General features: G+C 35.5%; 1 protein-coding gene across 2 annotated transcripts in view; it reads left to right on the plus strand.

The window, feature by feature from the left end:
* The first annotated feature begins 7,942 nt into the window (after positions 1 to 7,942).
* CNTN1 (contactin 1) overlaps positions 7,943 to 27,135 on the plus strand; it is a 369,710-nt gene continuing 350,517 nt past the window's right edge. For both annotated transcript variants that reach the window (XM_059934553.1, XM_059934555.1), the window contains exon 1: positions 7,943 to 8,044. The gene's annotated coding sequence lies outside the window, so the exon portion shown is untranslated. The remainder of the gene's footprint in view (positions 8,045 to 27,135) is intronic.

Consider the following 27,135-nt stretch of genomic DNA (forward strand, 5'->3'; position numbering starts at 1 on the left):
AGAGTTTATACAGAAAACAAGGAAGGACATTTCAGGAAGTGAGATCAGCAAGTGCAAAGCCCTTACCATTGGAATGTGCCTCATTTATTGGAAGAATAGCAAGGAGGCCAATGAAGTTCCAATCCATTTTTTATTCTCTTCATCCTTATGCTTTAGGCATCATCAAGTTCTCTCAATTCTTAAGCATGACTTGCTATTTTACAGTATATATCTTTCACATTCTTTTTCCAACTAGAAATAGCTTCTTAAACTCTGGATACTGACAATTCTTCCTTTAAAAGTCCACCTAAACATCATCTTGTTTTTCCTCTCTCAGACATACTGAGATTCTGTTTTCATAATGTTCCCTTGTGCCACTAAACAAGATAATTATTTCAGTTTGGGTATTTTGAGTTTTATGTGATTTTCAATCATCCAAGTAGAAAAATTTACTAGAGAAATGGATTTGTGAGTCTGCAATGCAGAGCATATCCAATGTTGAGACAGAGATTTAAAAAATTATCTTATAGGAAGATATTAGAACCAGAAGAACTTATAATATCACACATTAGAAAAGGTAAAGAGATAAAAGAGTCAAGAACTGGATATACAATTATTCGTTAAATTAATATTGAGAGAAACAGAGAGAAAGAGAAAAAGAATTTGGGGAAGGAGCTTTAGAGTTCTTAGAGAACTAGGAAGAGAACCAGGAAAGAATTTAAAAGGTAATAAGGATATGTGAGGGCCACAATGGCAAATTTTCAGTTCTCAAGGTCTTGTACTGTAATTAGAGGGAAATGCAGGGTCAGAGTAATTTTTCATGAAATAGACTTAAACATGCTTTTACGAAAGGAGGAGGTCTAGAAAAATGGATATTGTCAGGATAAGAGATATAAATGACAACTGCTGAAAAGGAGACAGAAGGAGGAAGGTGGAGAAGAAAACAATATTTTTGGTTATAATTGAAACTAGTCAGCCTTCAGTCAGAACATCCATGAAAATTCAGGAAAAATCTGTAGTTACAAGAGCCTAGTAAACTAATAATATCAAACAATAATTTGCCAATTTCTGGATAGATGATTTCTTTTCAACTTTTATGTCTCTTAACTTTTTATAGTTTCTATAATAAGCATAATGATTTATTACATTATGTTAGATTATCCAGGAAACTGATTCTAGAATCAAACTTTGTGTGCAAAAAATTTGGGGTGGGGGGTAAATGTCTATTTAGACAAATTTTCTTTTTTGCCCTCAAGCATGGTTGTAGTAGAAGTTTTAAAATCTTTGTCTGCTAATTCAAATATCTGCCTCTACTCTTAAGTATGTCACCTTTTCCTGTTTTTTTTTTTTTTTTCTTTTTTCTTTTCTTTTTGGAGGAGGGGTATCAGGAGCAGATAGGTTTGTCTAGTTATTTTAGATTATATCCTGGACATTGTGACAATACATTGTGGAGATTCTGGATTCTTTTTTCTTTCTTTTTTTTTTTGAAGAGTATTAATATGGTTCACTTTTTGTTTTAGAAGGCAGTTACCTTAGCTGAACTCAAACTTCAAACTCTGTGTCCCGTTTGGCAGGCAGCAGTTGAAATTTCTGGTAAGATCTTATACTAGTTTCCTTTGGCTACTGTAACAAATTATCACCACAACAAAACAAAACAATTATCTTCTCACTTAAAACCACAAAATTTATTTTCTCATAGTTTGGAAGTCCAGAATGTCCAAATCAGTATCATTGGGTCAGGATCAATGTGTCAGCATGGCCACCCTCCTTCCAGAGGATTTAGGGAGTATATGTTCCTTGCTCCTTCCAGGTTTTGGTGGCTTTGAGAATTCCTTGGAATATGGCTGCATCCCTCCAAATTTCAAGGCCAGAATTCTCAAATCTCTCTCTCTGCTTTGTCTTCGCATGTCTTCTGCTCTGTGCATAGTAAAATCTCACTCTGTCTCCCTCTTATAAGGATACATGTGATTGCATTTAGGATGGAGCAGGATAATCTGAGATAATCTTCCCATCTCAAGATCCTTAATCACATCTGCAAAGACTTTGCCATACAAGGTAACATTCACAGGTTCCAGAGATTAAAGAGCATTATTCCGTCTACTACAGTTCTGTTAGCCTTACTTGGGCTGCTCGGAGTCTGCCCTGTGTATCCACAGTTCAGAAGTCAGTTTAAAATTTGGCTTATACTCTCAATTGAGGACTCTCTCTTTCTGTATCTCTCCTTTCTGCGATTTCCCTCTCTCTCATTTTCTTTGTTCCATCATTATCCAGAACTCTGTCCTCTGGTTCTTTAAACCAGAAAAAAAATTTTTTTTTTTAGATTTATCATGTTGTCTTCTGATTCTTCAAGGCAGAAAGGTTTTATTTATTTGTGTATTTATTTATTTTAGTTTTATCCGTCCTGTTTGGAACATACTGGAACCTTTCCTCAAGACCAAAGTTGTATAAAATGGGAAATTCACTCTCTGTCATTTCCCTTTCCCAAGTGTAGACATCTTGTCAAGTTCTGCCTGCTTTTGGCTATTTTCCAGTGGCCTCAAACAGGTTTTATTTTTTCTTTTTGCCAGAGCTTATCATTTGTACCTATATGGAGGATGGTTCCACAATAGCTATTCCTCTGTCACCAGAAGCTGAACTTCTATGTTTTTTAAGAGTACATGGGACTTTCACCAAAAATGCCTTATAATTTTGTATTATAAACAAAGCCTCAATAAATTGCCAAAGGTTGAAATCCTTTCAGAATATTTTTCTGACAACAATAAAATTAAACTAAAAATTTCAAACAAAGAGATAAGTACCCGAAGTGACTATAAACTAAACAACATACTTTAAAATTATCTTTGGATCAAAAAACATGAAAAACAGAAAAAACAGAGTTTAGAAAATATTTGAACTGAATGATAATGAAGATAAGACATATTAAAACTTGTCAGATACACTTAGAGAAAATATTATAGCACTGAAGGCAAATACTAAAAAAAAAGAGAAAGGCTGAAAAATCAATGACATATACTTGGATATCAAGAATAGAGAAGAATGCCAAATCAAAATTGAGTAAAGTAAGAGAAAGGAAGTAATAGAGGTAAGAGCAGAAATCAATAGAATACAAAACAAACATACCAAAGAATAAAATAATAAAGCCAGAATTGATATTTGAAATGATTAATAAAATTTCTAAACACTGGAACACTGACTAGTGAAAAAAACATTATTTATCAAAATTAAGAATGAAAATTGGATTGTATATGCAAATCTAATATATATTAAACACATAATAAGGGATATTATGAATAATTTGAGGCCAATAAATTTGGATAAAATTGACAAATTCATTCCTTTGTTCTTTTCCTCTTGCTTTTTTTTTTTTTTAAAGGAATCATATATATAATATTTTGCTCTGGTGCCCAGAGTTTTATTTTCTGTTATTTTTAAAAATATTTATTTATTTATTTATTTGGCTGCATCAGGTCTTAGTTGCAGCACGTGGGATCTTTCGTTGTGTTGCACAGGCTCAGTAGTTGTGCTGTGCAGGCTCTCTAGTTGTGGTGCGTGGGCTCTAGAGCACGTGGGCTTAGTTGCCCCAGGACATGTGGGATCTTAGTTCCCCGAACCTGCCTCCCCTGCATTGGAAAGTGGATTCTTAACCACTGGACCACCAGGGAAGTGCCCCCCCCCCCTTGCTTCTTTTGGTTGTTTTGAGAGTAAGATATATATTTGGGTAGATGACCTTTTATAAAGATGCTGATACTATATTCTTAGCAAATAGTTTTGTATTGTGCAACTTTGCCCCTCATCTTATGGCATAGGAAACTGAGGTTTAATGTCCAGTCTCTATCCTCTCAAGTTACTAGAGTAGAACGAAGGTCTCTTAACACCCTGTTCTATGGTCCTATGTCCATCTCAGATGGTGAAGGTGTCCATCATTTCAAGGACATACTGAAGAAAACAGAATTTTCAGTATCTATAACGGCAGTTAGGAAAGAAGGGAAAGGACATGCTAATTAAGGTTGTCAGTGAGAGTTCATAATTGTATCTGACTGCCTGCTCTCCATGAAGAGAGATTGAAGGTACAATTTAATAACTGAATTGAGAATTGGCCCCTTCTTATGAGTTCCTTGAGTTAAAAGAATTTGGAGGACATATTGGCTATAAATTAAGGAGTAACGCTCTTTTGTTGCATTACACATTGATTCTTATTATACAAATTAAGCAATATTAAAGAGAAATAGTTGACTTTATTGTGAAACAATGGAATCTGTGTGAAGATATCCTTGCAATGCTAGCATGTGGCTTTTTTGTAAATCTGACCTTCTGGTGCACAGCAGTCACTGACAAAACAAAAAAATAATCTATTCTTACTCTTAACCTCCAAAAAGATTGCAGTGGTTCTGGGTGAGTAGCAAGCTGCTGCTGTTGACTGTATCTTTAGTCTTTAGCACTTGAAAACTATCTGCCCAGCCTGCTTCCCACCACGTGGTACTGACAGTGTGTGTGTGGGTGTGCATGTGGGAGTGGGTGTGCATGCACACGCATCCCTTTGCCTGTGTTCCCAATCGGCTCTGTAAAAGCTAGGTCAGTGGGCTGATGTGATCTTCCTTGAGATGCTGCAGGCTGGGTTTAGCATGACTGTCTTCAAACCAGTTTCTGCTGTGTTAAGTTTGCTTGAAATTTTGATTGGAAAAGCCCTTTTTTTCTTACTCTCCCACCTCTTTCCCATAACAGGCTGTTAGCAACTGTTCTCCTGGGAAGCTTCAAAGTGAGGAAATGGTGGGTTGAGCAGAGGAGAAAGAAAAGGAATACATGCTGTGGAAAGCTGTACTGTTGCTGTAGTTTCCTTTCCTCTCACTGAGATTTAATCACTGGTTGGAGAAAATTGGAATGTTTCAATAATGAGGGCCAGTGCAGGGTGGAAGAAGGAGAGGATGGCAGGAGAATTCAATAATAGGGCCAAGGGGAGATTAGAAATGTAATGCCCAGTAAATAGTGCTATGGAACTCTGCCAGTGATTAGGGAAGCAGAGCCATCCAGGGAACAAGGCAAATTTTCCTAGTGTTTCTTTTGAAGATTTGCAAATAATACCAGGCTGCCAGATAAGGGAGATTGAGACATGTTTCTGCAGTTCTCTTCTTCCTCACTTTAGGGACAATGTGTGCTAGAGGCAATCTGCCTAGCTGACCACCCATTTCCATCAGCTTTCTTTATACTCCTACACCAGCCCCAGTTACTCTGATCCCAATCTCGTGAGGCAGACCCCAAACTTTAAAGCAAACTGAGTCTCAGATACCGATTATGCCCTGCTTAATTTCCAGTTAAAACGGCATGCTTTCATATATATTTATAGATGCTGGAAGATGAGTATACCATTGTGTCTGTTCTGAAAACTTCAATAGACTGTGTGGTTTGGGGAGGAGAACGGCTAAGAACTCTCCTGGACGAGATATACCAGAAAAATGTATTGTTCATTGAGGTGGAAAAAGTAAGGAACTGGGTTCTAGAGCCAGCTTTGCCCCTAACTAGATACACAACCTTGGGCAAGTTATAATGCCTGAATCTCTTCTTCATAGAATAATGGGTGGAAATTGATGACTTCTAATGTTCTTTAAACTTTCATATTTTGTAAGGCACGTATTCATCAATAAGTATATGTTGGACATTTCCTACATATGAAGCATTCTATACACAACTATTTTTTATTACCTTTGGTTTCAAAGGAATACATTTCCATGGCTACTTCAAGTTCCTCAATTGTGAAATGGGGCTAATAATGACTCTCCTTCTTACTTAAGAACATAGATGGGGATTGTATCTGAAAGTGATTTGGAAAATGTAAAATGCTCTGTAGCAGATATTTCTGATATATTCACATACATAATAAACATGTATTCCAGGAACAGATATGGAAGTTTTGCTCTCTGACATGATAACCAATAACCTGGAGGCAATTTGCTTTATCTGAAAATATATGAGGCGCCTATGACAGATGGACTTAACCTAATACTGTTCCCAAGTTGTCTGTGTGTGTATGTGTGTGGGCACCACACCAGCTTGCCTATTTCATTTTTCACTAATATTTGTTGAAGAAATGAAGGAATGAAAGAATGAGGATAGAATAATTTAGTAATCCCATGCTAACCTCAATGCTCAGTGGTTTTCCTTGATACTCTGCCTTCTCACTGCTTAAGTCTAGAGGAGGGTGTGCTATAGTTCATTGTGACTCAAAATAATCTATGCTCAGGGATCAAAAGATGTTAGTGTTGATTATACACACTTCCTCTACAATATTTTACTGTCTTAATTGCTTCTTGAATCCCTTTTTAATAAGTTCAATGTATTATTCTTACTTCATTCCCTAACACCTAACACAGCGTGTGGCACAGATTAAGTGCTCAGTAAATGCAGTAAGTCATGAACAATTTGTCCAATTCAATGGAACACCTGGTGTGGGTGCATAGGTGGAGGCATAAGACTAACAGGAATATTATGTAGAAACATGAATGATGGGATCTTGAAACTTGCCATTACATTTTAGTTATTTCTATTCAGTGTTAAGAGGGTTTCTGACATAAGAGTCTTATCTATTGTTCACTATAAATTATCTCTAAGATTCCTTCTGACTTCCAAATACATTAATCTGATTCCTCCAGTTTCATGAAGAGAACATTGAAGAGTCTGGCTTAACAGTGATAACAACCATATGCACTAAGAGCCTACACTTGCTTAACATTTGATAACAATGTCATCTCCACAGTTGTCCAGTGAGCCGCGTCCATCATAAGCTCTTTGAGGATGGGAGCTCAGTCATGCTCAGCTCTAGTTAAGACAGCTACTTAATTTAGGTGGATGAGGAACTTGGATATTTGCAGAAAGGAAGCAGCCTGTGAGGGAGAATACTGTTTCCTTATATGGCATTAGAATAAGACACCTCCCTACCCCCAATTTTACTTGTGATTTTCTATGATTATTCCTCATCTAAGAAGTCCCTTGAATTCCACAGCTTTCTGACTCCACCTGGACCAGTGGCAGAGATGGAATGTGGGCAGAAAATGGTTTTACCCTCGTCCTCCTTCACCTAAAAGGCAAGCTTGGGATCATATAGATTTGGGTTGGCTTATCCATCCTCTGCTCCTCAGGGTTTGAGCACAAAAAAAATGATGGCCCAGTATCAGAAGAAAGGGAACAGATTAGTCAGCCTGGTAGTGATTGTTTGAAGACTTTTGCCACCAAATGAACTGCCCAAGGCAAGTCTCTTATGCAGTTTGGCTTTAATTGCCTTCTTTTACTCTTTTTTGAGAGGTTATTATCGTAACACTTTTCCATCGAAAACAGTGTTCCTACCAGCGGGTATTTTGGAGTCTCCCTGCGCTACATAATAAGCAGTTCAACATTTTCTCCACATGAAATACTGCCATGTTACATTTAGGGGAAAGAATGGAAACTTGAAATAAAATCCTCATGCTTTTTCTTTTTCTCATGATTTTTTTTCACTTAATTATAAGTATTTTTCTATTTTGCTTCATTCGTTACCGAAGTGCGTGCCTCTCTGTCGAGGCACTCACTGCTCCTGATATTTTCGCCTGTCAAATCTCCCAGAGCAGATGGTCCCTTCAGGGAAGCTCTGGAAAGCGCTGGGTGTCTGGTTCTGGCTGGTCCCTCCCTCCCTCCTGGGGTCTCAGATGACAAGTCAACAAACCAGTTTCCTTCCTCTTAGGGGTCAATGATCCAGTAGCAGCAGGGTTTGGTTCCAGGGACTGCAGAGACCCTTTGCGGTTGGGTTTAGCAGCTACCCGGGTCCGCAGCGAGCCCTGGTCCTGGCGTGAGAGTGACATTCCGCCTGTCCAATCAGAGCCTCGGTTTTCCCTCCGGCGCCCGCCCCAGTTCCCTCGCCGCCCCAATAAGCGCTCTAAAAGGCCGGGCTTCTGCTGTCAAGTAGCTGGGGTGGGCTCGGCCGAGGCGAGGAGGGGCGCCGGGTGGGGAGATGCTCTCCCAGGTGTCTGTGGCGGAAGTGGGAAACCTGTAGGTTATGGTCCAGCTGTGCCGCGCCAAGGCGAGCAGGAGCAGGGAACAGGTAGGAGGCAGGACTTGCCCTTCTTTGCAGACAGAATAAAGAATGCGTGTTTTCCTGCTGCTGTTGCCTCCCTTCCCCTTCCCCCAGCCCCGCCCCGCCCTCGTCACCCCCAGATCTCCTGTAGTCGCCGCAGCTCTCGTCGAGGAGGACGGCAGGAAAGACTGGGTGGAGGGTGTGTGGTGCTGGGAAGGAGGGTTACGGGATGCCGGAGCCCGGGGTGACGGGCGGGGCAGGGCGGCAGTACTATGGGAGAGGGGACCGAGCCCCCTCTCCGTCTCGTCAACTTTCCTCTCGGAGGCTGCGGCCGCCACCGCCGGCGACTCGCCCAAGGGATGCCAAGTCGACCTGGCAGGGGAGGGTCTGGGAGAGCAGACCTGTCAGCAGCAGGGAACCTGCAGGTCTTCCTAAATCGAGAAGAGAAGAGCATCTGCTTCTCCCCACGCCTGTCCGCACCCACTCGTTTCCCCTCTCCTCCCTTGCCTCTAGACTAGTACAACCCTGAAAAACTGGGAACGATTGCGCTGAGGGGAAGAAGGACTTGTATGTTCCCTGGCCCCTGTTAAGAACCGGCTCCTTTCGGGAGTGGGGGGTTGGGAAAAAAGCCTGCAACTCGCAGGGCATTTTCCAGTTAATTACGTCTCCACTGAGAAGACATCAGCCCTTCTCCCCTATCTGCGGCAGACTGAGGAGGGGAGAGGCCAGGAAGGCTTGGCTTCTTCTCTCCTAGCCTGACGCTGTTTGTCGGAAACCACCTTCTCGCCTAGTTCCTAAAAGATGGGTTTATCCTGGGGGAGTTGCGGAGAGTCAAGTAATCGTGCCGGAATGGGCTCCCAGGGGCTGCAAGGCAGCCTCCTTGGGTGACCGCATCTGGGTAGTAGGTGTTGGCCCAGTGCCGTTTCCTGCCGGAGTCAGACTGCTGGAAGCAGTAAGCAGAAGAATTGCAGAGAAATTAGACGCTGCATCACTCTCAGCGACTGATGACACCCTGCTTTGACAATTGCTGAAACATTCGGGTGATGGGAAGGAGGGTGAGGGGAGAAGTTGCAACCTTTTCTCATTTATTCATGCCACATCCAGCATGGGCATTTGTACACGTACTTGTGTGTGCATATCTCCAAGGTGGAGCTATATATAGCTCCTGCTCACCCAGCCCTGTTTGCCTGCTGCTGAGCAGGCTGCCTTGGTCTTCTGAAGCAATCTGGAAGCACTGAGTGGGAGGGGAAAGAGGGAATCAAATTCTCCATTAGGGGAAAAGCCTGAGAAGATGCACTCAGACTGAGGAAACCTTGCATGAAATAATGTTTCTGTATTGCACATGAAGATCAATATTTCCAAATATTATTTTGAATACATTCTTAGAGTGCTATTTGATCTTCATCTATTTCCCTGCATTTTTCAGCTTCACAGTGTACACATGAGCCTTATCAGCCTGAAATGTAGCACATATATCAAATAAATATGAGTCATATGTGGGATATTTTATTAAATTCATCAGAGCGTAATGGTTTCCCTATGCCTGTACCTTGGTTGTTCGGTGGTAAATTTATTTGGGTAGTAAATCACAGCTGGCAGCATTAGGGGATCTGGGGGGAAATCCCAGATCCACCCACTTTATAGGATATAGAACTAAGGGACCTTTGGAATCTTGGAGGGTAATTTTGTTATATTTCTTTGTACAAATTTTACTTGTGGACCTGATATTTAAACTTGTGCTGCTGTTTTATATCATATCTATTTGCACGACATGGACTTTCTTTTATAGATGTATGTGCATTTATTTTTCCCATTGCCTGGAATTAGTTAATCTTGATGAAAACCTTTATTTTCTTAGATGAGAAAACTAAGATTTAGAGGACATAAGTAATTTGTTTAAAATCTTCTGAAAGTCCACTATTTCAACTCTAATATTCCAACAACCTACTGTGAATTAATTGCATAGCAGTTTACCATCAAATAGAATTCTTCAGTTTCCCATGGTTTTTGGTCCTGGTAACAATATTTGATCAATATTGATACAGTATAGACCAAGGTTATTCAGTTATTCAGACACTGTTTTGTTGCTTGACCATTATTTGTATGTCTGATTTGTCTTCTAATTAGGCAGTTAGTACTTTGCAGAAAAAGACCATGACCTACATTTTGTATAGCCTACAGTTCTAAGTAGGCTCAAATATTCTTACTGAGGAAGTATCATCATAAGGAATTGTTTGGATGGATGCAGCAATGATTTTGGGTAATCCATTTATTGATAGAAGGCTATGTGTTGAGAACTACTTTTGGAAACTTCCTTTGGCTCCATTGTCTTCTCCATGAGCAGGAATGAATGACATGAGGCATTTCTATATCCTTCCACAGAATGATTCTATTTCCTAGTAGAGGTTATGACTGTGTACAGGTTATTCTATATATACTCTCATATCTTCTTCCCCTTGAGACCAAGTTGAAAGATAGACAATCCATATTTCTCTACACGAAGCATGCCATGCCATGTACCTTATTTTAAAAAAAGTGATCGACAGGGTCCATCCATTTCTACAGATAAATTGGCCATGATCTATGTCATATCAAGAACCAATCCTCTCTAAGTCATCAGTAAGTTCTTCTTCAAGTCCAGTATTCATTTTCTTTTTATTGGTACATTCATTTTTCTGCCCTTTTGAGCTGCCATTTCTGCTGTATTGTCCATTTCCTCCTTGAAATTTTACTTCTTTGTACCACAATGATCTGATGTCATAATTATTCTCTTACTTTTTATAACCCTGTCTTTGTGCCCCTCTTATGTCTTCTTCCTGCTCCTAGCTTTCAAATGAATCCCCTAAATGGATGACAATTTTATTAGAAATAAAACTTTCCTTTGCATTTCCATTTCTATTCTCTCTTCCATGAGTCATTCCAAAATATTATCCTGGTGGCTAAGAGCACAGGTATTAGAAGGAAGCCTAGATGTGTTAATATTCATATATCACTAGGCAGATAAGTGAATGTCAGTAAGTCAATTGGAAATTACAACAGCACTTATCTCAGAGATTTTTGTGGGATATTTTTCAAGTATTAAGTGAGATAATGCGTGTAACACATTTAAAATAGGTATTGGCCCATAGTAATTACTCATAAGCAATAGCTATTAGTAGTAGCAATAGCTACAGTAATGATAATGTACATAGTGATAACCATTTTTTGCTTTCCCTCCATCAGTTGTCATCACCCTTAAGTTGGCTTTTACCAAAGGATACTGCAGTTTTCTAGGCTTTTCTGATTTGTGATCAGTTTTATTTATTTATTTTTTAGATTTCCTTTTCTCTACCTCCAAATGCCTACCATCCATTCAGTAATAAATTTATTCATTTCTATTCTCAACCTAATTTGTATTTTTCTCTGTTTTCCTTAATACCAATTTCATCTGTCATTGCATGCCTCCCTTAGTGCAGTTATCAAATATCCCAGTGTATAAGTTTCTCTGCTTTAATCTGTCAGGTATTATTATTGGTATAATATATTTTTAATGTCTCTTATTGATTCAATTCTGCTTTGAAACTTTCACTGTACTTTACTTTGTATCTTTTTTTAAAAAAATTATTTATTTATTTATTTGTTTATTTTTTAACATCTTTATTGGAGTATAATTGCTTTACAATGGTGTGTTAGTTTCTGCTTTATAACAAAGTAAATCAGTTATACATATACATATGTTCCCATATCTCTTCCCTCTTGCATCTCCCTCCCTCCCGACTTTGTATCTTGAAGAGCACTGGCTTTGGAGAAAGAATACCTGGGTTCAAATCCTGAGAATAGGACTTACCAGTTGTGTGAACTTGGAAATGTAGCAGGTGAAGGAATGGGGCATTATTTCACTATGGTTGTCTGGATGACTTACTGTGTAAAGTTGTATTTGAAAGTATATTCATTTAATATTACATTTAAATAACATTTTTATGATTATAAGGAAATACGGGATCATTCAAGAAAAATTGGAAATAAAATATAATTCCATCATCATGCACAGAGATCCACTATCAACCTTATAGTTTTATTTCTATGAATATGCATAGGTATTTTAAATTTACAGATTTGAAATTAGAGTGAATATTCATTTTGACATTCAACTTTTTTCCCACTTAACATCATACCATAAATATTAATTTATTTTATTTAATATTCTTACTAACCATGTTTTTTTTATGGCTGCCAAATAATTTTTATATAGAGATTTTAGATAGTTTCCAGTTTTTCACACTTATGGAAATGAACATAAATATTCATTAATCTTTACCTTTATGACCATTTCCTTACAGTAACTTCTTAGATGTTACTGGATCAAACATATAAATATTTCCAGACTCCTAATGCTTATAGCCAAATTGCCCCAGCAAAAAAAATTTGTACAGAAATTGGTACTCAGTTTAAGCTGATTTGGCAATAGTCTTATTAATACTTGGTACTGTGGTTAAAACAATTGCGACTATTTTGATAGCAGAAATTAGGTATCTAGTTATTCTTTGAGTTGTGTTTCTATGATTTTGAATGAGTTTGAGAAATGTTTTCATTTCTCAAATTGTTTATCTGCCCTTTGTATTTCTTAATTTGTGGATTTCATTTGACTATTTCTTTATTGGGGTATTCATAGTTTCTTCATATAATTAGAAATCTGTTGTAAACTGTGAAAATTTTCCCCACCCTGTTTTTTTGCCTTTAATTTTTTATGTGTTGAACACACAGAAATTTGTAACCTTACTGTAGTTTAATCTATAAATCTATTTGCAGTAATAGCTTTCATTTCTTTAATGCTCAGAAAACTTTCTGCTACCTGACAAAGAATTGAACATAAAAGCACACGTTTGAGGGTGCTATTGCTGAACTTCTTTTCTTCTTTGAAGTAGTATTTGGCTTATGTATATCATGTATCTCTGTGTGAAATGGCTCCTGGGGACATAAATACACTCACAGTCTATTGAGATCCCATTATTATTTATGTGACTTTCCCATGAAGTGAATAGTACCTTTATTCTTTCTGAGCTACTGTTGTCCATTTTAAAAGTGCCACAGGGAAAAATGTACTTTGGAAGATATTAAAGACCAGGTTACTCCGCCAGAGCAGGGCACACTGTTTGCACAATTATCTGAATGACTCAGGCACTAAATCTGCTTTTGCCAGGATTATCCAGATGGTCCTTAATTCACTGGATAATTGCTCACCCCTGTACTTGATTTTGATGATATAGACTGACTGTGTCGTCACTTTTCCTGCACTGTTTTATTTGTTGCTATTCTCTAAATACTTAGGGTTTTTCACATTCATCTCTCTTCATGAGAGGCAGTTTCTATGGTCCTAAGAGCACACGTTTTAGAGTTATGCAGAGCTTTGCACAAAACCTAGCTCAGCCACTTACAAACTGTGTGACTTGGGGCAAGTTACTTAATTTCTTTAAGCCTTTGTTTCCTGTGTAGGAAATGAGGATATTCTGAGGATATTCAGAGTTCAGAGCCCCTACTTCAGTCCCCCTCTCTGTAGTCTTCTCAAGAACATTCTCCACACTATAATCAATTGCCTTTCTGAAACCAATCTCAACAGGTGCCTCCTCTGCTGAAAAAATTTTGATAGAGCTCTCTCTCTCTTTCTCTTTTTAACAACAAGATGCCGGAAGTCCTTTAGGTTGTACTTAAAGTCCTTTACTAAATGGTCCTTGTTTACTTCTCTAAATTCATTTCCTAATTATTCCAGTCTCTTTTATCTCCAATCTCCCACAATGCCAATCACATTAAACTGTTTGCATTTCCCCTTATTCATCATATATTTTTCTCTCTTTTCCCAAACTCCACTTCCGCTCCATATTCTATTTTCTGCCAGACATCACCTGTTCCCTTGTCTGCCCTGTAGTTTATCTGCCTAACCTCTTCAAGGCTCAGGTCAGCTGCCACCATCTTAAGGAGGACTTCTCTGAACTTCCAGGCTGAGTTTTTTGTAAGCCCTTGAAGACAGAGACAATGCCGTATTCCTCTTTGTGCCCAATGAAGACCTTGACATATATTTTCTGAAGAAATGAATTAAAGAAGGTTAAGATTAAACACCTTTTTAAGATTTCAACAAGTTAAGAATTTATATCTCTACCTTGGAAACCAAGAAATAAAACTAGAAGCTATGTCAATCTTCTTAATTTGTCAAGGATTAACTTCCTGGTTTTGTTGATTTATACAGCAAGATAGGTAAAACAGAGTCTTTTAATAAGCAATTTGTCAAGATAAGAGATGTCTAAGACATTGAATAATTCCCAAATGCTAAATATGTAGGTAACTCTTTTAAATAATTCTCCATTTTAGAAGGAGGAAGAAATATATAGTTACATGGATAATGTAGATATATAAGCTTAGCTGTGTTTGAACTAAATATTGGTGAAATTAATCCCTTTTCTCTTCATTTAATAAAAATCTTCCATTGGTGTGGTCTCTGGAAGTTTATAAAACATGGTTACATGTATAACCTAGTTGGATCCTTTGCAACAATTCTGAAAGTTAGATTGAAAGGTGTGGTTATCCATTCTTACAGATAAAGAAACAAGCTCAGAGGAATAAGTAATTTGCCTAAGATCACATTAGTGGCAAATCTGGACAAGATATAAGGTAATCTTACTCATACTTGCATGTTTGGTCTATTATGCTCAGCCAAAATATCTCACAGAGAGGTGCAGTCCACCATTCTGTCCAGGTCAAAGACATTGGTATTGAAAGATATAAATAATCCACTGAGAGTCCTGAACAATCCAGTAAAAATTTACTGCACTAATACCTATGTATAGTTGTCACTTTGGTTTTTAATAGCTGAGAAGTAATGCACTGACAGTGATTTTTGATTCTAACATATTGTAAAATCTTGTATTTGTTTAATTGATTGATTATGTATATTTATATATATTTGTTTACATATATATAAAACTTCAGAGTGTATTTATTTTTATTTTTGGCGACAAGTACAATATCCTTTCCCTTATTATTTTTACTAGAATATTAAAATGCTTTTTCTAGATATTCTTAATTAAGTAGAAAATATCCAGCTTTTCAGCAACAACCATTTATTGAGTGCTCACTCTGTGTTGGGCATTGTTTTAAATGTGTTGCACATGATATCTCATAACTTAACCAAACCCAATGAAATGGATTTTATTTATTATTTTTACCATTTTACAGATGAGAAAAAATAGATATATTAAAAAGCTAATGATTAGAGAAGATAGAATTCACATGCAGGTTAACTAACTCTTAAACCTAGATTATTAATCAGTGTGTTATTCTGCTCTCCATGATATCTAGTTTTAGTATTTTGTTAGTCACAGTTTAAATTTCCTGCATTTCAGGTGACCATCTATCCCTAGACTCTCACATGAACTTAACATCAACACAACAGATTAAATCATTCTAAATTTATATATGTTTTATTTATGGAAATCTCATAAACAAAATGGTCTTTCACTACAGTGATTTACATGGGGCAGTTTTCCAAACATAAATTAAGCAATTACAATGCGCTATTTTAAAATTCATTATTTTAACTTTAAACTAAGTAACAGAATTTTGTATGCTTTTCTGCCCTAATTTTGCTTGCTGACATTACAAACCATAAACAGTAATTCTATCCTAAGACATCTAATCAGATCGTATTTAATTGTCATGGTTACTGAAAGTACAGATTTGCTATCAGTAACAGGCAAGATTGCCTGCTAAGATATTATCAATAATATTTATAATATTCCAGTTTGAGGCTCAACTTATTTAAAATAATAGAAATTTATATCAGATGAAAATTCCCATTGCATATTATTTTTATACATTAAACACAATATATTTTAACTGAAAATCTTTAAAAATACCTACTGGATTGATTTACTGTATGTTTCTTTAGCTTTCAAATATTATTTTAGAGGTCATAACAACTCTTTTGGTACTAGAAAATTAACTCATTTTTTCCCAAAAATGTTATTTGGAAACTAAGACATCTATTTTCAATAAAACGTTGCATTGTTTTTTTAAACCTTTTTAATTAAAGAGTAACAGAAATATAGAAAAGCACACAGAAAAGAGTCAGCACAATGAATTATAACAAAGTATTTATATCCATGAAATCAACACTCAGTTCTAAATAAAGAACCTTGTCAGCCCCCAGAAATCCTTCTTCCAGCCACTCCCAATCATTACCACCTTGCTTTTCCCCAAAGGTAATCATTAATTCTGACTTCAAGACCATAGAATCATTTTGCCTTTTTTGAAATTCATACAGACAAAATCATACAGTATGTGACTTTTTTGTATCAAATTTCTTTTGCTCAACCTTTTTGGTGAGATATATCCATGTTTTTGAATGTAATAGTAGTTCATTTTTGTTGTCTTATAGAATTCCATTGTATAAATACTCCAAAAATGTACCTATCTCTTCTACTTGTTAGATATCTGGGCTCTTTTCAGTTTTGTGTAATAGTTTTCCTATGAACATACATTCTTTTACATGTCTTTTGTACACATGTATGTGTATACATTTTTGTTAGGATATAACTAAGATTAAAATTGCTGAGTCAATGGCTAATGTTTAGTAGAAATTGCTAGATTTTCCCAAGAGGTTGAGCCAATTTCCAATTCAATCTGTGGGTATGAGATTTCAAGTTACTCATTAGCTTTGCCTTCACTTGGTATTAATAGTCTTTTAAACTATTATAGTAGTTGGGAATGTGTGGAGCTGGATATCTAATTATGGTTTTAATTTGCATTTTTTTTCATTAATATGTAGTTAACCACCTTTTTATATATTTTTTGGCCATTTGAATATGATGTTTTGCAGTGTCATTCAAAGATTTTGTCCATTTTACTATTGGTTATTTGTCTTTTATTTATTCATTCATAAGTGGTTCCTTATATATTCTGAGTTTGAGCCCTTAGAAAATATTTGCAAATATCTTTTCCCACTCTATAATTTGCCTTATCATTCTCTTAATGTTATCTTTAATCAACAGATGTTCTCAGCTTTAATGTAGTCCATAGTTAGAATTTTTTGTGTTTTATTTAATAAGTCTTTCTTTATTACAATCATGGAAACATTTTTTTTTTTTTTTAAAGGCATTCAGAGAGATACTTTTTTTTTTTTTTAACTTTTTTTGGGGTTTTATTTATTTATTTATTTATTTATGGCTGTGTTGGGTCTTCGTTTCTGTGCGAGGGCTTTCTCTAGTTGTGGCAAGTGGGGGCCACTCTTCATCACGGTGCGCGGGCCTCTCATTATCGCGGCCTCTCTTGTTGCGGAGCACAGGCTCCAGACGCGCAGGCTCAGTAATTGTGGCTCACGGGCCCAGTTGCTCCGCGGCATGTGGGATCTTCCCAGACCAGGGCTCGAACCTGTGTCCCCTGCATTGGCAGGCAGATTCTCAACCACTACGCCACCAGGGAAGCCCCCAGAAACATTTTTCAATATAGTATTTGTGCGAGACACTATATTGTTTTCATCTAAACAAAACCTGTAAAACTCATGTATCAATATTAATAATTTCTTATCTCATAAGAAAATTTCTCAAAAGTTCATCCTTAAGTATTAGATTTTTTAATGCATAATTTTATCAAGTTAAGGAAGTTCCCTCCTATTTCTATTTGTTAAAATTTTAAATAGTTTTAATAATTTTAAATTTAAATTTATTCAGATGATCATATGATTTTTATCTTTGTTAATGAAACAAATTATATTGATTGATTTTCAAATGTTAAACTAGAATCCCCACCCAGAATAAATTTAAATAGTTTATTATGTATTTATTACCTAGAATAAATTTAACTAGTTCATTATGTATTTATTACCTGTTAATGTATATTACTAGATTAGTGTTGACAATGTTTTATTTAGGATTATTCTGGTAAGAGTTTGTGAATGATACATTTTAATTTCTTATAGAATCCACTAGTGAAGCCATTTGGCCCTAGAAATATTTTTGTGGCAGTATTTTAAATTAAAAATTCAGTTACTTTATGTGTTATGAGTCTATTCATATTTCCTAAATATTATTTAATCTTTTTTGTAAGTTGTACCTTTCTAGGAATTTGCCCATCTAAATTTTCAAATATATTGGGCATTGTTCTTCAAAATAGTCTCATACAATCTTTTTAATATGTATAAGATTTGTAATGATGACTGCCTTTTCATTCATTTAAATCCACCCACAGAGCTGACTATTCTTAACATTTTATATATATTTTAAAAGATTTTTATGAATAGAATATAGTTTTAAATATATTGCTACTACTATCAAAATGCATCATACTATATGTAATGTTCTGTCACTCATTTTTTTTATCTTGGCCAATTTTTATTTTCACACATTATAGTGCTAACACATCCTTTTTAGTATTTGCATAATATCCCTTTGCATGAAACAGAATTTATTTATGTCCCCCTTATTGGATCCTTGGGATATTTCTAATTTTTTTTAAAAGAATGCCACAAGAACATTATTCTACATGTACATTTGTACATTCATTCCAATATTTCCCTAATACATTTCTAGAGTGAAATTGCTAGCAAAGAGACACATCTTTTGCAGATTATCAGTGTTTCCAAATTGTTCTTCAAACACATTATAACCATATATAATCCTAGTGACATAAATAAGAATGTTTGCTCTTGAATATCCTCCCTTGTACTGAGTATTATCAATCTTTCAAATACTTTCAGATGTTTTCTTTCCAAATCAGACTATTATTAAAAAAAATATATAAATAAAGCACAATTATCCACCAATGACATCATAAAACATGAATTTGGTATTTCCCTATTGATTGTTTTCTTTTATACATAAAAATATTTTGTCTATTATTGGGATTGTAAAAGATTTCAATTAAATTTGACACTAAGTTGGTTTTATAAAATTTAAGTGCTAAAAAACTCTCCTGCCTTCATTGTTTGTTATTTTAGTATCATAGATTTTCAATATAATATATGGCTATGTTTGCTCATGCAGGAAAGAGTATAGTACTAGCTGTTCAGTAGACATAGATTTAAATCTAAATTCTAGCACTTAGTAGATGTGTATTCTTAAGAAATCTACTTAACTCCTGTAACTCTGAGTGGCTTCATTTCCTAAATTGAGGAAAATAGGTATGAAAGTAAGTTTGCTGTATGTCTGTCATCTGATTATTTACTAGGTTTGATTAAGGTGATTAAACTAGTTAGGCAGGGCATTTTCTCTTTCACTTGCCTATTTATGACCCTCTCAATGTTACTTGTTCTTCAAGGAAAACAGTTTCCAGGTATGAAAAAGGACTGTCTCCCATGAACAATCTATAAAGTAGGTCCTTCTGCTAGAAATGGAAAGAAATAATGTGATTAATACTTTTTTCCTTCATTTATTATATATTGTATTTGTAAGTGGAGGGAAGGAAGAAGCGGAGAGGGAGGGAGGGAGAACAGAAACACACATCTCCTATGTGGTAGGCTTTGTGGTAATGAATAAGTCAGACTTTTTCCTGCCTTCAAGAGGCTTCTAAGGTAAGTGGGGAAAATAGATGAAAAGATAACCCCAAATTGTGTGATAAGTGCTTTAATACAAGGAGATTCAACATGATAAGTGAATATTGTATGCCAGGGACATTTAGGAGAGTATGACTGGTTAAAATAACTGAAAGAAATCTAGTATATGATAGATTATAAACTATAAAGTAGCAAGACATATGGGCAAAGAGGAGAAAATGGTAGATCAAGAAAGTTTTTTTAAAGTGTTTGTATTTTACCCTAGAAGCAATAGTTCCAAGTAAGGCAGTGATTTAATTGAATATCCTAAAATGATTTTTGAGAATTTAATGAAGTAAAATAAAGATATTAGGTATGAGAAGACTTTGTAATTTAAAAAATGTTAAGGAAATTAACTAGATTTGAAGCAGAATGTCTATATAATTCTTGATAAGAAATGTTGCTACAATATTGGCAGAGCTGTACCCTCCAAATCATCTCTTTTAAAAAGCTCTCCTAATAATTTCATTTTGACTTTATTTTGCTATTAGTATGTTATAAAACTTCCTTTGAGTAAATAAGGAGAGAAAATTAAATATATATTTTCATCTCAATCTTCCCATAGCTTCTTTGAGAGCTAGATTTCTGCTAAGACATACATATCTTTTAATTTTTTAATTTTTTTATCATTATTTTTTAAACATCTTTATTGGAGTATAATCGCTTTTCAATGGTGTGTTAGTTTCTGCTTTACAACAAAGTGAATCAGCTATACGTATACATATATCCCCATATCTCCTCCCTCTTGTGTCTCCTTCCCACCCTCCCTAACCCACCCCTCTAGGTGGTCACAAAACACTGAGCTGATCTCCTTGTGCTGTATGGCTGCTTCCCACTAGCTAGCTATTTTACATTTGGTAGTGTATATATGTCCATGCCACTCTCTCACTTCGTCCCAGCTTACGCATCCCCCTCCCCCTGTCCTCAAGTCCATTCTCTATGTCTGCATCTTTATCCCTGCCCTGCCCCTAGGTTCTTCAGAAACTTTTTTTTTTTTTTTTAGGTTCAATATATATGTGTTAGTATACGGTATTTGTTTTTCTCTTTCTGACTTACTTCACTCTGTATGACAAACTCTAGGTCCATCCACCTCACTACAAATAACTCAATTTCGTTTCTTTTTATGGCTGAGTAATATTCCATTGTATATATGTGCCACATCTTCTTTATCCATTCATCTGTTGATGGACCCTTAGGTTGCTTCCATGTCCTGGCTTCCATGTCCTGGCTATTGTAAATAGAGCTGCAATGAACATTGTGGTACATGACTCTTTTTGAATTATGGATGATGGCCATTCTGACTGATGTGAGGTGATACCTCATTGTAGTTTTGATTTGCATTTCTCTAATGATTAGTGATGTTGAACATTCTTTCATGTTTTTGTTGGCAATCTGTTACATATCTTTTTAAAAGCCATAGAAGTGCATGGAAGTTCATAGAAGTTCACTGGACTTTGGATGTCATTTCCAGCCATGGCTGAGAATACCACCATGCTTATTTTATAAACACACATGGTTTACTCTTTGAATACAACTGTATTTGTTATAGGGGCATATAAAATAGCCATTTGTAATATGACTAAATCACTAAAAATGTTGTCCAGTAGTACTCCCAAAAGGTGTTTTGTTGGTGAAGGAACAGGGAAATGTGAAGAGAGAACAATATTTTGGAGTCTTTAGCTTCCTGGGTGATCTTTGGAGTTTACTGGATTGCTAAGAATATTAAAATTAGATTTTTGTAGCATATCCAGTTCTCAGGATGGTTGATAAAAATGAATATTTTATTTACAAACTCAGAGCAAAGAGCAAAGATCACTTGCTCTAATTCTTACATGCATATCAATAAAATGGATGCATTATTTTATATTATGTCCTCCAGTGGCTTTTTAATCCTGGGTACTTTTCTCCAGTGTAAATTGTATTATGTACTAGAATTTTCAGTCTAATTTGAAGTTACATTTTCTTCCATTTATTTGATTTTATGTTTGAGAGAAAACATGGCATATTACTCATGGCTATACTTTTATTTTTGGAAATCAAAATTGTATCATTAAAATGTTCTGTTCACATTTTTCAATACCTATTGGTTTCTGACAATATGCTTAAAATGTTCCACTGCATACTGTCTGATCTGAGGTGGTAGATGTGAATGTAATAACTGCTAGTAAATTGAAATATTTCTTTAGAACCAACTGAGAAACTGTGTTACAAACGTTACCACAAATCATGTTTATTCATATTGCCTTCTATTTTTAAGAAGAATACTGCAGAACAAAGGAATTTGGATTCTTGCTAATATGTAGGGTAAGGAGACAATCTTGCTGGACTCAGCAATTATTTTATTTTATTTATCTTTTTAGATTTCTTAGTGTAATTCACACATAACCTAGTTACTTCTGTTTTTGAGTTTTAAATCCAGCCTTCCTCCACAACCCTTCTGTAACACATTCTGGAAGATGACATTAATATTTATGTTACTAAAAATATCATTGTGAAGTGGAATGCCTTAATTAATTAAATGTTGCTGCACTCAGCATGTCTTCATCTCTACTGCTATCCTTAAGCCTTCGCAGGAGGAGGGATCTCTCCTCTTTCTTAATTCCAGTTCCTCTACTTTTTTTCTGGATCTCAATTTTCTACAACATGAGAGAAAATTTGCTCTTATGTTCATATGCTTCCTCCCCAGAAATGCCAATCTTTCTTTCTTAACTCCCTAATATTCCCCTGCCTTCAAACTTTTCAGTTGTTTTTCTACTAACTTTTCTAGGTTCTTTTTAAAATTTCATGTTTTCTTGTCTCTTCCAGAATTACTAGTCTACAGTTTCTAAATATGACCTCAGCTATAGCAACATTCTCCTTCCATTCGTCTGATTCATTGTAATGGAAGAGGAAAGCCAACTTCTTCATAAATTTTTTTTCTCTTCCTGGGTTTTGGATTACACCCTCCTATCTTTTTAGGGTCCTCACTATATTCATTACCACCTCTTTCTTGGATCTTCAACTTTGATCTTTCTACTGGCTTCCTGATGCCAGCATTTAGGCATGCCTAATTCTCTTTCATTTGAGAAACAATGCAGACAAAATTAAACAAACAAAATCATCCTCCAACTCTTGCCTCCCACAAGCTACTGCAGTCTTTTCCCTTTTCTCTTTCACAGCCAAGTTTCTTTGAACATTTATCTATGTTTGCTTTACCATATTTTGCCTTCAATTCTCTCTCTAACCTTTGAAACCTGGTTCTTAAGTCAGACATTTTAGTAAAACTGTACTTTACAAGGTCTCCAAAACACCCCTTAGTTCCTAAATTCTGTGGGTATCTTTCAAATATCACCTACTTGACCTTTCAGGAGAAAATTTAACACTGTTGAATTTTCCTTCTTGGAAAGGTCTTTTCATAGTTTGGATTTATTGTTAAGAAAATAGTCATTTCTCTTCCATACCCACTGTTAATACAGCATACAGCTGTACCAATTGATGTTGTGTTCAGTCATACGTCTAGCTTTGCCCAATGTAATAGTAGTAGATGTGTACTAAGCAAAGATTATGAATCTGAGTTTGGCATGGTTCTTACACTCAGTCATCTGCATTGAGAAGCACATATTCTGGGAATCTGCTGATCCAAGGTGAAAGTGGAAACATATGAGCAGGCACGAGGGCAATACAAAGCTTGGAGCCAGACCCAGTTACTGTACAGCCTAAAGCATGATTGACCTAGTCAAACTGTGGACCCATGTGCAAGAAAAAAAAATATTGTAAATTTGGGATGTTTGTTTTGCAGCGTTATTGGGCAATAGCTGATTGATATAATTCAATTCCTTGAGATTTCATGAAACCATTTTCTGTTTTTTCTTTTAAGTCTCATAAACCTTTGTAGCCTTTTGTAATCTTTTCTTCCAGAGGCTTCTGCCCTAAACCCATTACCTCAGTTTGAATACACTTACTGTGAGATCATATTCCCAGTGATGGTTCTGATTGCTATCTATATGCTGATAACTTCTAAATAATTAGCTTCAATTTGACCTATACATCAGACCCATCTTGTCAAAAATGCATTGGACATCTTCACTTGGTGGTTTCACAATCACACCAAACTCCATTTCCTGAACACAGTGCTTCTGCTCCACAATACATTTCATACTCAACCACAGCGGGGATAAAACTAAAACAGCTATGTACCACCAACGTTACAAAAATTAGTATAGAGGTTATGATTTATTGCATTTTTGCTTTATGCCTTTAAATGCATTATCTGACTTGTTGCAACAACTCCATGGGTTGTAAATTATTATCCCTCCTTTGATGGACATGAAGTCCAATTAAATAAAATAAGATCAATAGCTAGTAAGGGAGTGAAACAGATCAAATGCAAATCTGTCTGACCCCATAGTGTGGACCTACTTATAAAATTTTATGGGCTGCTTGTTTAAAATTTAAATTTAAGGACCAGACTCTCCAGTGATCTTTTCAAGGTGTTGTACTGCATACGCATATTACCTATTCAACAATAACTACCTCTGTTCCCTCAAGAAAAAACTTTTTTGCTATCCTCCACACAAACCACCCACATTACTGCTTCTGTGTCTTTGTTCATATTATTTATTGTAAATAATGGTAGCTGTCTCCACATATATCCAGATTCTCTCCTTCTCAGATGCACTTCATTTAAAGCTTAAGGCTTTAAGAGATTCTCAAACTATTTCTAATGACAGTGGTTAATTTCTTAAACCCCTATAGTATTTTTTTTCTAATCAGATCAACTAAGATTTATTGCAAATTACTTGCAAGGCATGATCTTAATCATAAGGAAGCTTTTACACTATATATAAATAGTATCGACCCCACAGAAATTTTCAAGTAAAATTATGCAAGTGAAATATTACTAACATATAACTTGTATATATTATTTAATAGTTTCATATTCCAGTTTCTTTAGTTGTGTCTTGAACACAAAGACTTGTGGTCAGCCTCTTTTGTGTTCATTTCAACACCAAGTACATTTCATTGAAAAGTTGAACTGAGTATTTTAAATGAACTGAGTACTTTATTTTTAACCCCTATTATTGCTTTTTCTTTTACTGCTCTCTCAAAAATATCATTGAAGTATCATATCACCTAGAGAGATATTTCTCTCTCTCAAATTATAGATTTATATAATTCATTGAAATAATTATAGGAATTGACTTATTTATGTTATTAAGTAAATGTAAATAAAGTTAGCCAAAATCAAAGCTGCAATCTCAAGGAGCTTAGTTATCAAGGTCTTCATCATACTTGTTTATATGAGACTAAATAAAGTATGTGAAAAGTAGAATAGAGTCACTCTGTGATTTCTATTTCTTTATGCTAACAATTTCTGGATTATTTGACATATTTTAGGTAAGTTTTTCTACTTATGAAATGGCCTAACAGATGTAAATTGTTCAGTGTAGTTTCTCACAAAAGAAGCATTTGATAATAGAAACGCTGGGGAGGTCATGCTGAAGATGTTATGCTTTTAAGGTTCTATCACATTAAAAAAAAGAGTATCATGAAGGCAGAGAAGATAGTCATTATTCAGGGAGAATACCGAGGAATTCTCTATGTACATAGTAAAATAAGTGAAAAAGTAAATAAAACGTCCAACCAAAAACTCTTGTGTTCTGTTACCTTAAGAACCGTTGGGAAGTAAATGTATATGTCTTTTCCACATTTAGTACTTTGGTTTAATCTATTATTAAATGGCAGAATCATACTGTTTTTTCCTGATATTTTCAGATTACACTCTGCTCTATTTCTCCCTGCTAAGAGAAACAAGATGAGTTCAAATGACCTCACTGGGTAGTAATTGGGATTCTTCTGAATTTCTTTCTCCTTGACTACCTAAGTGGTAAGAGATGGGATGATTAATTATGACCTCATTCTATTCTGTTGTTAGACTTTGGGGTACTAACTAAAAAAAATTCAGGCTTAACCACATATGAATATAAGTATGTAGTCTAAAGTCAATATAAAAGTTTAAAATTGTTAGTTTTTTCTTGGATTATCCATATAATAGGTCTTCTCTAATTATGAGGATAACTGAGAGTTGACTTAAGCATCTTGTCTGTTTGAAAATTTTCCACTGATAGGCACACTAAAGATTTTCAGCATTTCAAGAACTAGATATTCATTTTAACCATTAGCAAACCCAGGAAGTTTTCGCAGTTTGGGCAATTCGTGAAAAAATGGAACAGACTTCACAGACTCTTAGTATGGGGGATTTCTGGAATTAATAGGTTGGGAAGTAGCAATTGTAAAATTTTACTCAGAGGATCACATATTACTGAATTATAACCACCCCCCCCCCGTCCATTTCAGGCATGATTAAAATGTTGATCATTAATGGTGCTATGTTATCCATCTTTATTAGAAAGTGAAAAGATACAGTGGCATATCTAATTACTAATTCTTTATTATAAGGATGCTCTCATCTCTTGTGTCTTCTCAGAAATAGATGTTGCTGGACAATATTATATATTGTTTGTTTTAAGAAATGACACTGAATTAGCTTTCCTGCAGGCATTTATTCAATTCTGAACTGGTTACCTTGTAAGATGTAAATTGTCAAGAACTCTAATATGAATTGCTTTATAAACACATATATAGGCATTCATCATAAAGCAACCAAAATGTAAGGCTTAATTTCAGTGAGCTAAAAATGTGTTTATTATGTTACACATTCTGCAGTTCATGCAACTTTTGTATTTTTGTACTATCCAGCTCCCAGGGGATTCTGATTTCTTCAGGACCTGATGAAATAGAATATGACTTTGATATTAAACTTTATTCTGTATTCAATCCACTCAAAAATGGACTGCAAGTGTATTGTTTCTTACAAAAAGGTAAATATTGATCCTTTCAAATCAGAACCTCATCAAGTCCTCATGGTCATTCTGCAGCCGACTGAAGAAATTCCCTCTGCGTGAAAATTATTTTGTAAGCATTTTTATGGAAAAGGAAAAATAGATGCAGAAAGGAATGAGATGACAATCTATAACATCATGGATTATGAACTGAATTTTATTTGCTTTAGATATCCTCTGAGCCTGTGATTCTCCAGCATGAAAATAAGTATCACTGGAACAGTTTGTTAAAACCAATGCTCTCAAAGCTTCTGATTCAGTGTTCTGAAGTGGGGCCTGATAATTTGTATTTTAACAAGCTCTCAGGTGATGCTGATGCTGCCTTCTCAAGAACCACTTTTTGGGTATTCCTCTAATTACCTCTGGTACCAATTCTTTGTTAACTGGTAACACTTACCTTCAGACAATGATAACCACACCAAGAGTATTAGCTAATGGAAGAAATAACAAAACAACTTAGTTTATTGTATAGGATGATGCTGCATTAGCAGGATTCTTTGCCTTGATTTAACATTACTAACACATTTTTTCCTTACTATCAAAAAATAACAAAGGTAATCTTCTAGGGCCTGATTTGATGATTCTTGTGTTGGAGAAAATATTGATATTCCTGTTGATTTTGAGAAATAAATCTGTTATGGTCTCAAGTTTTTATTACAATCAAGTCTGGGGGGAGCAAG

Source organism: Balaenoptera ricei, chromosome 10, assembly GCF_028023285.1.
Source record: "Balaenoptera ricei isolate mBalRic1 chromosome 10, mBalRic1.hap2, whole genome shotgun sequence".
NCBI classification, from domain to species: domain Eukaryota; kingdom Metazoa; phylum Chordata; class Mammalia; order Artiodactyla; family Balaenopteridae; genus Balaenoptera; species Balaenoptera ricei.